Below are 14367 nucleotides of genomic sequence, written 5' to 3' on the forward strand. Positions count from 1 at the left end.
GTTGTTCCATGTCCAGTTCTAACTGTTGCTTCCTGACCTGCATACAGATTTCTCAAGAGGCAGATCAGGTGGTCTGGTATTCCCGTCTCTAAGAATTTTCCACAGTTTGTTGTGATCCACACAGTCAAAGGCTTTGGCATAGTCAGTGAAGCAGAAATAGCTGGTTTTCTGGACTCTCTTGGTTTTCCATGATCCAGCAGATGCTGTCAGCTGGATCTCTGGTTCCTCCACTCATCACTGAGGAAGGCTTTCTTATCTCTCCTTGCTATTCTTTGGTTCTCTACATTCCAATGGGTATATCTTTCCTTTTCTCCTTTGCTTTTTGCTTCTCTTCTTTTCACAGCTTTTTGTAAGGTCTCCTCAGGCAGCCATTTTCTTGGGGATGGTCTTGATCCCTGTCTCTGTACAATGTCATGAACCTCCATCCACAGCTCTTCAGGCACTCTATCAGATCTGATCCCTGAATCTATTTCTCACTTCCACTGTATAGTCATAAGGGATTTGATTTAGGTCATACTTGAATCGTCTAGTGGTTTTCCCTACTTTCTTCAATTTAAATCTGAGTTTGGCAATAATACATTCATGATCTGAGCCACAGTCAGGTCCTGGTCTTGTCTTTTGCTGACTGCATACAGATCTTCCATCTTTGGCTGCAAAGAATATAATCAATCTGACTTTGGTATTGACCATCTGGTAATGTCCACATGTAGAGTCTTCTCTTGTGTTGTTGGAAGAGGGTGTTTGCTATGACCAGTGTGTTCTCTTGGCAAAACTCTTTTAACCTTTGCCCTGCTTCCTTCTGTACTCCAAGGCCAAATTTGCCTGTTACTCCAGGTGTTCCTTGACTTCCTACTTTTGCATTCCAGTCCCCTACTATGAAAAGGACATCTATTTGGGGTGTTAGTTCTAGAAGATCTTGTAGGTCTTCATAGAACTGTTCAACTTCAGCTTCTTCAGCATTACTGTTTGGGGCATAGACTTAGATTACTGTGATATTGAATGGTTTGCCTTGGAAACAGAGACCATTCTGTAAGTTTTGAGATTGCATCTAAGTACTGCATTTTGGACTCTTGTTGACCATGACAGCTACTCCATTTCTTCTAAAGGATTCCTGCCCACAGTAGTAGATATAATGGTCATCTGAGTTAAATTCACCCATTCCAGTCCATTTTAGTTCACTGATTCCTAGAATGTCGAAGTTTACTCTTGCCATCTCCTGTCTGACCACTTCCAATTTGCCTTGATTCATGGACCTAGCATTCCAGGTTCCTATGCAATATTGCTCTTTACAGCATCGGACTTTGCTTCTACCACCAGTCACATCCACAACTGGGTGTTGTTTTTGCTTTGTCTCTTCCTTCTTTCTGGAGTTATTTCTCCACTGATCCCCAGTAGCATACTGGGCACCTACCAACCAGGGGAGGCACCTAGTGATCTGGGATAGGTTTGGAGATGGGGGTAAAAGGATCTGTTGTCATAAGAAGGGATTAGAATTATGATCCTTGAAACCACACCAGTTTAGGTCTCCTAAGTACCTCCTGAAGAAGTCAGTTGACTAGTTCTCTGAGCTCCTTTGCCTCACCTGTCAAACGGCGTCAGTTACACCTTCTTTACTCACCTCCACGACCTGTTACAGGTGGTCTGATTGGAACACAGAGCAAATTGCTCCACCTCCTACTAGCAAGTGAGCAGAAGAGGAGCAGGAGAATATGAGAGTCAGACTTGGGTGCTCCTTCTGACTCTGACATAAATACGATCAGTGATATGAATTTGAGTGTGTTTCTTTCTTTGTTGGATTTAAGTATCCTGAACTGTAAATACTGAGATTGACTGGATCAGCTTATTTTTCAGCTTTTTTCTGTTATCAGGAGACCCCTTTGGGCTTCCCAGATGGGGCAGTGGTAAGGAACCCGCTTGCCAGTGCAGGAGATGTGGGTTTGATCCCTGGGTTGTGAGGATCCCCTGCAGGAGGAAACAGCAACCTGCTCCAGTATCCTTGCCTGGGAAATCCCATGCAAGGAGCCTGGCAGGCTACCATCCACGGGGTCACAAAGAGCCAGACACAACTGAGCAGACGAGCACACTGATGGGACCCCCTTTGAGTCTCTGAAGAAAGACAGATGCCTTTACTGCCCTTCCCCCCATGTCAGGAAGTTCATGAATCTTCTACCTCCTACCACAGACCCCACAGGATAAGAAATGTTTTACAGTTGACTTTCTGTATCTACAAAGTTTCAATTAACCACAGATCAAAAGTATTCTAAAAAATAATTAGAGAAAGTCATCAAAAGCAAAATTTGATTTTGCCATGTCCCAGCAACTACTTACATAACATTTGCATTGTATTAGGTGTTAAATCAGAGATGATTTAAAGTAGACAGGAGAATGTGCATAGCTTATATGCAAATACTATGTCATATATAAAGGACTGAGGATTCTCCAGTTTTGTGTCTATGGGGGACCCACAACCTCTGTCTCGAGGGATGACTATACACTGTCTTTGAGGTGATCTGACTCTATTCAACTGATTGAAAAGAAGGGCCGCATTCTCACTGGAAAAGACACCTCTGTGAATCAAGCAGAAGTATATCTTTCTTTGGTTTAAATCCTCTTCCCAGAAATATCATGCATGTTTCTCATTATCTCCTTCCTCTGGACTGTTTCTTCTCTTCTCTTCTCTTTTTCTCCCTTTACCGCCTCATCTTTCCTTTGATAGTGGTAGTCAGGCGTGGGTGTGATTGAAGTTTCTTTCCCATCTGTGTGAGTGGCAGGAAGTGTCACTCTCGAGGAAATGAATGGGACGTGTATCATCTCTTATCTGCATCTCCAAGAACTTAAGTGATTTCTTTCTTTCAACCAAAGTAAATCAAAGGAGAGGAATTTTAATTGTAGTCACCAGGTGATGAATCCAATCATCCGCAGTCTCTGGGCTGGCAGTGTTGTCAGAGGAACTTGCCTCTCCGGGCAGGAGGGTAATGGGATTACTAGCGTGGAGAGAGAGAGAACTCTGGGATTATAATAGCAGCTCCCTGGTGGGAAGGATACAGTCAGGCACAGCCGGAAATATAAAGGCCGGAGAAACACTGCCAGGCATCCGGGCTGTCCCACTCACGCTCCATCGTGAATAGCTGCACCAGGGACCGCATGAGGTTGCTCACACAAGTCTGAAATGAATCCTATGCACCAATAATCTTACCTGGCTTGGTCAGTTTGAATCAGTGGACAGAGCTCTAATTTGACGCTCAGAGAGATCTGGACTTATATCCCTTCTAACTATTATTGTTGAAGTTTTCAATTAGTAAAAATTTATTGAGTGCTTATGACATGCCAGACACTTATTCTAGATGGTAGAGATACATCAGTGAAAAATAAAGATTTAGAGTCAAGTCAACATACACTTAGCCTATGACCAGCAAGTATGACCTCCTAAGCATTTACCTATGAAAAGGAAAACTAGTTACAAAATACTTGCATACAAATGATCACAGAAGTTTCATTTGTGATAATTGTCCAAAACTGGCAGCAACTTAAATGTTCATCATTAGGTCAAAAGGTAAACAAATGGAGGTATATTCATTACAGTGGACAAACTACTTAGAAATAAAAAGAAAATACTGATATTTGGAAGAATATTAATGCATCTCAAAAGCATTATGGGTCTGACAAAAGGAACCAGATGCAAGAGAGGATGATTCCATTTATATGAATTCCAGAAGAGAAGGGACTAATCTATGGTTCTAAAAATTAGATCAGCTTGTTGCCTAGAATAGGGACTAGGGCACAGAGAATTTTCACTCTCTACCTGATTATAGTATATCTTATTATAGTATATCTGATACTGATTATAGTATATCTGATTATATACCTGATTATAGTATATCTGTCAAAACTCATCAGGGTATTCATTAAAATGAATACATTTAATTCCATGTATAATGTAATTCCATGAAGTTGGGGGAAAGAGAGATTTATTCTAAGCCACTTAGAATAAATGGTCTAGGTTGACAAAAAGGAAGCAACATTAAATTGTATCTAATAATATAGCTTCCCTCATAGCTCAGTCGGTAAAGAATCCGCCTGCAGTGCAGGAGATCCGGGTTTGATGCCTGGGTTGGAAAGATCCCCTGGAGAAGGAAATGGCAACTCATTCCAGTATTCTTGCCTGGAGAATTCCGTGGGCAGAGGAGCCTGGTAGGCTACAGTTCAGGGAGTCGCAAGAGTCGGACACGACTGAGCTACTAAATCATTATCAGTAATATCGCAGGCAATAGGTGTTAAGATGAAAATCGAAGTGCTTTAAGGGTTTAGTGGATGCAGAAGAGGGAGAGCTGCTTTTCTATGTGGAATAATCAGAGAAGGGCACGCTGATAAACTGACACTTGAGAAGACCTTGTGTGAAAGTTGCTCTCCAGGCAAGAATACTGGAGTGGGTAGCCATTTCCTCCTGCAGGGGATCTTCCTGACCCAGGGATTGAACCTGGGTCTCCTGGATTGCAGGCAGATTCTTTACTGTCTGAGCCACTAGGGAAGACCTGACTGAAGTACAAATGTGAGCCATGTGGGTGTGAGGAAAGGCATTCCAGACCAAGGGAGAAGCAAGTGCTAAGGCCCCTAAGCAGCGGCATATGTCATTCCTAACCAAGGAAAGGAAAAGACACAGGGGTGGTAGGGTTAAGTAGAATGGGTGAGATGGAGGAGGAAGCTTGTCTCAAGGCGTTAGAAGCAGAAAAACTCCAAACACACAAGGCATTTGAGACCATCATTTAGACTTCAGCTTTTGCTCTGTGATGGAAACCATCAGAATGTTTTTACTGGAGGACTTGTGTTGACTGAGGTTTAAAAAGACTGATTCTGGAGAAGATTATAGATGTGGCTAGGGAGGCCACATGGAAACCTAGGAAAGACATGATGGGACTTCAGTAGATGGAATATGATCAGATTCTGGATGTAGTTTGAAGGTAGAACTAACTATAACTTTTAGAAAAATTAATATGAGAGGATGAGAAAGAATCATCAGAGATGCTTCCCATGTTGACCCAAGCAACTGGAAGCTTGGAGTACCATTGGGTGACAGTTGGCAAGACACAACCTTTCTCATTTTCAGTCTCTTTAGCTCTTTGATAAAGGTACTACGCCCTGCTTCACAGAGTTTCATTTTGGAGTCAGACAGAATATAAGTGGAAGGCCTAAGAGAGGAGAAACTCAATATCTTAATTTGTATCTTATATTTGACCTTCATTAAGAGTTGAAAATACTGTTTTGTAGAAGGCTTCTAATTACTTTTGTTCCATGATTATTATTTCCAGATATCTGAGAGCATCATTACACCCATTTTGCAGGGCTAAGTGGCACCTAAAGAAGTGAAGTAATTTGCTCAATGTCAAATAGTGTTGCAAAGTGCTAGATCCCCAAGAAGTCTCTTATTGTCACATGAAGTAAACACTCATGTCTTGCTTCCAAACTAACTGCTCTCTCTATAGTTCCAAGGTCTTCCATCGATGTTTCAGTCCAGTTCAGTTCAGTCTCTCAGTCATGTCCAACTCTTTGTGACCCCATGAATTGCAGCACTCCAGGCCTCCCTGTCCATCACCAACTCCTGGAGTTCACTCAAACTCACGTCCATTGAGTCAGTGATGCCATCCAGCCATCTCATCCTCGGTCGTCCCCTTTTCCTCCTGCCCCCAATCCCTCCCAGCATCAGAGTCTTTTCCAATGAGTCAACTCTTCGCATGAGGTGGCCAAAGTACTGTAGTTTCAGCCTTAGCATCAGTCCTTCCAAAGAACACCCAGGACTGGTTGGATGTCCTGCAGTCCAAGGGACTCTCAAGAGTCTTCTCCATCACTACAGTTCAAAACCATCAATTCTTTGGTGCTCAGCTTTCTTTATAGTCCAACTCTCACATCCATACATGACCACTTTGGAAAAACCATAGCCTTGACTAGATGGACCTTTTTTGGCAAAGTAATGTCTCTGGTTTTGAATATGCTATCTAGGTTGGTCATAACTTTCCTTCCAAGGAGTAAGCATCTTTTAATTTCATGGCTGCAGTCACCATATGCAGTGATTTTGGAGCCCCCCAAAATAAAGTCTGACACTGTTTCCACTGTTTCCCCATCTATTTCCCATGAAGTGATGGGACCAGATGCCATGATCTTTGTTTTCTGAATGTTGAGCTTTAAGCCAACTTTTTCACTCTCCTCTTTCACTGTCATCAAGAGGCTTTTTAGTTCCTCTTCACTTTCTGCCATAAGGGTGGTGTCATCTGCATATCTGAGGTTATTGATATTTCTCCCGGCAGTTTTGATTCTAGCTTGTGTTTCTTTCAGCCCAGCATTTCTCATGATGTACTCTGCATATAAGTTAATAAGCAGGGTGACGTTTAGTTCAATTTAAACAACATTTCTCAAACATCAACCTTGTCAAGCTTTGATACTATGGAGAAGATGAATAAACCATAGTTATTGCGTTCTATGGTATCTCTGTGTCTTTCGTTCAGAGAAAAATCATGTTTTAGAGTAACTAAAAAATAATTATCTTTTGACTAAATAAATGCTTTGCATTTTTCCTGTGAATATCATCTAATATTTGCATCCTTCCCCTAACGTAAGTTTTAGTTTTCCTGTTTTTAAAAATGACAATGAGGCTTTGAAAATCTAAGCAATATATAAGATCAAACATCTAATTATCATGAGATCCCTTAGATGTGTATGATCAGAAAACTGTTATCCATCACAATATTTCCTCTATCTATTCCCTAATCCCTTGCCAATGTCCCATGTAGGAGAGAAGCAGCAGGCAGTCCATGGCACTGTTAGGTACACTGCCAGCCCAGTGAATGTGGAAAACCATGACACCTCGGAGAACCCAGTGGGTCTTGAATGTCTGGTCCCAAGAAGTTCTCAGATCTGCAGCTGACTGCAGCCAGGTCAAGATTTGGAGAAACAGGACATGGGTGAGTTCTGAGCATCCAGCACAGAGGCCAGGAGAGTTCCCGCAGCTGGCCAAAAGTGAGAAGTTGTTCAGGTCAGATTTGGAGCTTCTGCTGCCTTTGTGGAGATGCCATTAGGCAAATGAGCTGGTCTGAGGGAAGCTGATAAGGCTCAGGGAGAGAATGTGTGAGTCTTTCCAGAAAGGGTCCTTTGAAGCAGCCATGGAACAATAAAGCTGCTGGCCTGAGATAGGGAAGGCCTTGATAAATAACCAAATGAGGGCTTCTTCTTTAATTCCTTGGAGCTGAATTTTATCAGGATGGCCACACGTGCTTACAGAAAGCTGTAGTCGCTCATGGTGGGATGCACATTCTCAGCAAGATAGCAGTTGCTGATCAGGTCTAAACGTTCAGGATCCTGTCTAAAGACATGTTTCTCACTGTGCGGCCTGCCTGTTCTGTTCTCACAGCTTCTTGAGAATTTCCTAAGCATCTGGACCATCTGAGAGTCATGCTTGCCAAAGACTATTTCTTTCTCCCAGAAGGATTCAGCTTCAAGTGATCCCTGGGAGGAAAACATTGGCTACTCTTGTCTCCATCATGCCCTCAACACAGATGCAGCAAGGTCACAGGATTACCTGCCCACCCTGGCCCTCAGGACTGATGGTTGGAAACCTTGATGTCAATATTATAGAATCCTCAAAGTTTTATTTTCTTGCTGAGCTCTTGGTCAAAGGAAAGAACAATGGCTTTGGAATCAAGTATTCAAGTTTCAATCCTGGCTCTTTCTTTCATTTAAACCTTACATAACAATAGATACTACATTTGGATTTAGCCAAAAGATAAACCTTACATAAATAATGACCTTTAATTGGAATTCAGTTTTCTCCTTCTTGATAGGGAGATTATGACCTCTACTATGACTTTAATCATAGGCCTATAGCAGGGTTAATAGATCACTTACAATAATTCTTTTAAGGTGCTTCAAATAGCTTCTGGTATGGATGTGTGCTACTAAGTCACTTCAGTCGTCTCCGACTCTGTGTAGCCCAGAGACGGCAGCGCACCAGATCCCCCTGCCCCTGGGATTCTCCAGGCAAGAACACTGGAGTGGGTTGCCATTTCCTTCTCCAATGCATTAAAGTAAAAAGTGAAAGTGAAGTTGCTCAGCCGTGTCCGACTCTTAACGACCCATGGACTGCAGCCTACCAGGCTCCTCCATCCATGGAATTTTCCAGGCAGGAGTACTGGAGTGGGGTGCCACGGCCTTCTCTGGGTATCACGTGTAGTCCTAGACATATTGGTCTTTTTTAAATTCTCAGATCTGTCAGGGCCTTTCTAGTTCCAAGGCTTTTCTTACTCCTTCACTGTTTCCTCCTGCTACTTACCCTCCACCACGCCCCTGCACCTGGCTCCCAGGTACTCAGCTTTTCCATGTAAATTTAGACATCATTTCCTCTGGGAGATCTTCCTTGATCATTCCCTGTGTCTAGATGAGAGACACCTCTCTAGGCTCCCAAAGCACTCTGTGGGTACTTGAAATTAAAATGATCCCAAGGGTCTTACCTAATGGTCCAGTGGTTAAGACTCTATGCTTTCACTGCAGGGGGGCATAGGTTCGATCCCTGGTTAGGGAAGTTCCTTATACCTTGAGGTACGGTCAAAAAAAAAAAAGTCCCAGAAAATTCAGTTGGTTTACCATGCGGCAGCAGGAAGATTCCACTCAATTTTGTGTCAACTAAAATCAGTCTGAGGATACTGAGATATATTTTAATTATTAAAACATACCTATGTGGTTTGTCTACACATCTACTTTTTGTTCTATGTTCTAAAATCCTTTAAAGAATGTTTCAGTCCTTTAGGGAACTTGCATAAATCCGTTGGGTACAGTAAAAAGTGGTGGGAAAGAATGATCATTTATCATACTCTTCCTCTCTCCTTAATATTGTGTGTCTGATGGTCACTAAATCTTCTCAATGAAGCTGTTATAGCTGACCATACCTGGGTTTGCTACCACTTGCTCAAAGGCTCAGTTAACTAGCGTCAGATCACAGATTTAGAATTGTCTTCTACCACCAAAACCCTGTATTTCCAGTATACAATACTACTTCTCAGAAAAGCAAAGGTTTTCAAGATCTTATCCTTTTGTAGAAAAGAAATTCCAAAGGACTGAATATGAAGTGCTCAGCGTGAGGAGAAGGAATCATATTGAAATCTTTGGGGTCTATAGCAAGAACAAAGGGTGATAGTCTGTGCTATAGAAGCTGAATCAAGAGCAGAAAAGATAAAAACAAAAGGTCCTTTTAATTCTTCAGAATGGCCTCTCATTAATAATCTAGTGGCTTCATGGTGCCTGCCACCTTCTCTTCCTTCTTCTGCATCTTATGGAAACAGAGAAGAAAGACACTTTTGGGCAGACAGCTCCCTCAGTTCTATTGGCCACATACATATTTCACTCTTAAAAGCTGCCGACAAACAGCAAGATGCGTTTCAGTGCCAGCCTACCATAAATTTATTTGCTTGTTAATGCAGCTTTCCAGTTCATGTTTTTGCTAACTAGGAACATCAAAATGTCAATCTGTCCTCAGGGGTGTATCAACCTCACAATCTGAACTCAGTAACAAGATTAGAGTGTGATCAAGGCATACTGAAATCTTAATATTGGAGAATCCTACCATAATGGAACAAGGCTTATAAAATCATGGACTAATAGATTCTTAGAGGTGGATGGAACCTTAGGGTTTATGCCGTATTTTTTGCCTTTTCTTTTTGCGACTCCCTTTTCACCCACTCTTGCACACCAAAGCATTAACTTTCTTTTCTACGGAACTGATATTTAAGGATAGATGAATTGAAATTCTGATAACATAATGGGCATCCTAGCTTGCTGGAGGAAAGGAAGAGAAGAGATTGGCTAAAGCGGAATAACTCAGTTTGGCACGGAGAGGCTCTTGGTACAAAACAAAGACATAAATATTGACACGATCCCACCATTATCACTGTAGCAGGATTTTTGTTTGTTTAAGTGTGTCTTTGCCTGTTTCTTCTTTATTTTGGCAGAAGGCTCTTGCTTTCCCTTTGGAGAACCATTCCCCTCCACTGTCTGACAATTCTATATAGGAAGACTGATCCAATTTCCTGGCCTCAGCCTAATAATTGGCTTATTCCATCTCCATAGCCATAGGTCATAAATAAGCATGGCATCCCAGCCAGTCGAACAGTGGACTTTGATAGTATGTGTATAAAGAAGGTACCTACTCTATTTTCTCTTAAGTTGCCGATGTAGGGAGACACTAAGTTGATATGGTAGTGACTTTCTGGCCATCTTGTAATAAAAGCCTGCCTGAAAATGAAGCTACCAGAGTGAAAATCAGAACCAAGATGCTGAGAACAAAAGCCCACTCAGGAGGAGAGAGGGGTACCCCATATTCCTACCTCCTCCCTACCCGCCGTAGTAAGGCAAGGCAGTGTGACAAGGTCATGTCAATGCTCTGGGAGCAAAAGTGACAAAACTTCTATGGAGGTGATACATTGCATATCTAAAAAAGAAGGTGACCAAAAGTTCAACTCACAACTACCATGTGACTCAGCCATTTGAATCTTAGGTATTAAACAAGTTAAATGAAATCTTATGTCCATACAAATATTTTACACAAATATTCATAGCATCTGTATTCATAACAGCCCCAAACTGGAATTAACCCAAATGTTTGTCAATAGATAAGTAGATTTAAAATACTATAATTTATTTATAAAATGGAACACTACTCAGCAATTTAAAGGAATAAATTATTGATATATACAACAGGGGTTAATCTCAAAATAATTACATTAAGTTAAAAAGTCAGACCAAAATAAAAAACACAAGATGAATGATTCCATCTATAAAAACTTCTGGAAAATGCAAGTCAATCAATAGTAATATAAAGTGGGTCAATGTTTGCCTGAGGACAGAAGAGAAGGGGGAGGATTGATTCAGGGAAGGGTTACGGACGGGTACAATTACTTCGGGAAGTGATGGATATTTTTATTGTCTTGATTGTGGTGATGCTGATTGTGGTATATGTCAACATATATCAACTGTACAACTTAAATATGAGTAGTTTGTGTGTGTTCAGTCGTGCCTGCCTCTTTGCAGCTCCATGGACTGTAGCCTGCCAGGCTCCTCTGTCTATGGGATTTGCAAGAATACTGGAGTGGATTGCCATTTCCTCCTCCAGATTCTTTACCATTGAGCCACCTGGGAACCTACGAGTCATTTACTGTAAGCCAACTATGCTGCAATAAAGCCCCTTAAAACAAGGGAGATAGAGCCTGTGCTGATTTGAATCCCCTCATAGGGGATAGACCCCTATGAGGTAGATAGGGGGTAGAAGGGGTAGGAGGTAGATAGGTCTTCCCCTCATAGGTAGAAGACCCCTCTCACCAACAATTAATCAATTTTGGATAGGAGTCTTGCTGCAAAAATACTGCAAAATGAATTACCCTAAAATTCAGTTGTTTAAACCTTGACAACTAATTGTCATATTTGCAGGTTTGGGATTGACTATACCTTGGCTGGGCTAAGCTGAACTTCAAGATCTAGGCTGAAGTTTGGGTTTGGGTCTTTTCCACAGACTCTTACTCCCCTTAGAGCAATAGTTATTCGTGAGGTTAGCCATGAAGTATGCTCAGTGTGTGTCAGTCTGGGGGCAGGTGGATGGGCAGTAGCTAACTGGGCCATATTCTTTCCATGGTATGTCACAGGAGTGTGGGAGCCCAAGGCAAACTAGATAACTGTATGTATGACCTCTGCTTGTATGTGTCTGCCAGTGTCCTGCTATTGGTCAATTGAGGTCACTTAAGTCCAACTTTAGTGATGGGGAATAGACTCAGTCACAGTGGGAGGGGAAAGGATGTGAATATTCATTGAAAAATAATTTAAACTATTACATATAAGTACCATAAATCAATAAACAAACCTTTGAAGGCTAAACCACAGAGATATCTGGGGATTCTTTGTTATAACACATGAATTCTTGCCTATCGAAAGAATAACATCAGATATGTGCTAGAATCTAGTGGTACCTGAAAATTTTAGTTTTGTCAACTGATAATTTTTATCTACTTAACCCCATTTTAGTTAAGTTTCCCTCACTTGAGCTGAAAGTATTCTTACTAGGATTAGCTGAGACTAGAGTCCAGTAAAGCAGAGCACATGTATCATTAGCGGGACACCTACTATGTGCTAATTGCTTCAAATTGGCTGTTTCTTTTAACCCTCCTCATAGGCAGGAAGATTGGTATTATATACCAGTCTCTTATTAGGAAACTGAGGTTCAGTATCTCAAGAGAAGAGTTTAGAACCAAACTAGATCTGTCAAAACCTGTTCTTTTCCCAACTTGCCCTGTCTTTTTGGAAACAACAAAACACGGTACCCAAGGCATTTACCCTGTTTCTCCGTCTCTAGTTAAAGCTGCAGCTAATTTCTGTTTAAGAGATCAACATCTACTCCACATATTTTAACATTTTCCTACGACCTCCCTGGGTTGTTGCTGTCAGAACTTAACTACCCTTAGGCCTGAAAATTCTTCTTCAGTCTGAACAATGTGGTACATGATGAAAGCAGTGAATGTGGGCCCAACTGTCTGGCTTGGAATCCTCAGTCTTCTGTTCAATCGCTGTGAGATCTTTGGAAAACCGTTGAAGTCTTCAGTGCCCCAATTTCTTCCTTTATAAAATGAGACAACAATGTATCTCTTATAGACCTGATAATACTTAAAATATCATGTAGGATTGATGATGTCATAATTAAAGTCAGAGATTTAGAGAAAGAAACCTCCATTGGTAGAATTATAGCTGCTACAATAAGTAACTGGGGGAGAATCATAGCTATAGGAGGGTATTCTTGCTCAATGGCTCTTAAATAGCTCATACAGACAAGCATTGTCTATGCCTCCATATAAGACAGTAATCTCTGCTATATCTGGTAGAATCAGAACCACATCTATCTCTGAGGTCTTTAATTACCCAGAGCTTTCTCCAGCAACCTGCAGCCCACTCTACGATTATCAAAAGATCTCCCAACCCTGGCTGTGATGCTTTTTTTCTTTTCTCTACGAGGTCTTTATTAACTCCTCTACCCCTGCTAGAGGCCAGGTAGGTGATTAATGGCCCCTGAATTATGATCCCACCAGAAAGACTGTTGGTGGAAATTTATACTCAGAGTGGTGAGCTAGAATTCTTTCAACCCAGGTACTTGACATTCATTGCACAATTTAATTGTAAAGAGTAGTAGTTAATGAGAGGACAGGGGAAGAGGGTGAAACAGGAGCTGAATCTGGGCTGAAGGCCAGTGCTCCCAGCAGTGAAGTTACATCTGGGAGGGATGAATCACTGACGGGACAAATCGCAGCACTGAAACAGAATTTCCGTCATCATTATATTTTATCAATAAGGAAGCTAAGGCACGAAGAGACTAATAATAGTAACAACAACAAATGCCTCTTTGTTTTTGTACCTTCTATGAATCAAGGTCTAAGTAGGAATCTTTATAAGCACCAAAGCATACAAAGCTAATCTCAAAAGCAATATGATCAGGTTAGATGTCATACTTACTTTACAAATGGGAAAACTGAAGCTTAGGGCAATCTAGTGACTTGTCCAAGTTCAAGCAGCAAGTCTTGCTTCTGGGGTTGTGAACAGGGTCTGTCTGGGCTTTAAAATCTGCTCCTTCCAGTGTATCACTGGTTTGCTTCTACCATGTCTTTTTGCTGCTACCATCAATGTAGAGTTCACCACATGCCAGGCGCTGGGTATACAATCATCACTATTGTGCCCACTTTACCAGTGAGTAACCTGAGATTTGGTGTGGGTGAGACATGTACCTAAAGCCCTGTGGTGAGAAAGAAGTAGAACTGGGATTCAAACCCATGTCTGACTCCAGGCATGATTACTTCACCCACTACCATATCCAGCTCCAGCTGCCACCAATAGCCGACACTGTCACCAATACACATGGCTACTGATATGCTGCCTAAAGATACCAGGATGATGAGTTTGAGGTAACAAAGGCAGAATGTGAATAGTTGTGCATGCTTCTGCTACCACGGCACTAATACACTCAATCCATTGGCATGAAGGAAACCCTAAGTTGGTAACTGATTATGAAATTTATGATATCCATGGGATCCACAGTGATTAGGAATTTGCGGTCAAAGACTTAGCCAGCTTGTATACTGCAAGAATCCTGGTGCTTAATGAAACCACATTGCTCTTCTAGCTGACTGGAAAATCAGATGAACTAGGCTGCCAAGATTCCTGCAAACCTCTGAGCCCTGCTAAGCTTCCCTGAGTAAATAAATTGTGAAAATAGAGAATCTTGTCTAACTTGCATATAAAAACAAGCAAATGAGTCTTTTTGCATAATTGCTACAAAGGGCCCCAACCAGCCATTTC

This window comes from Capra hircus, chromosome 8 (genome assembly GCF_001704415.2).
Source record: "Capra hircus breed San Clemente chromosome 8, ASM170441v1, whole genome shotgun sequence".
NCBI classification, from domain to species: Eukaryota; Metazoa; Chordata; class Mammalia; order Artiodactyla; family Bovidae; genus Capra; species Capra hircus.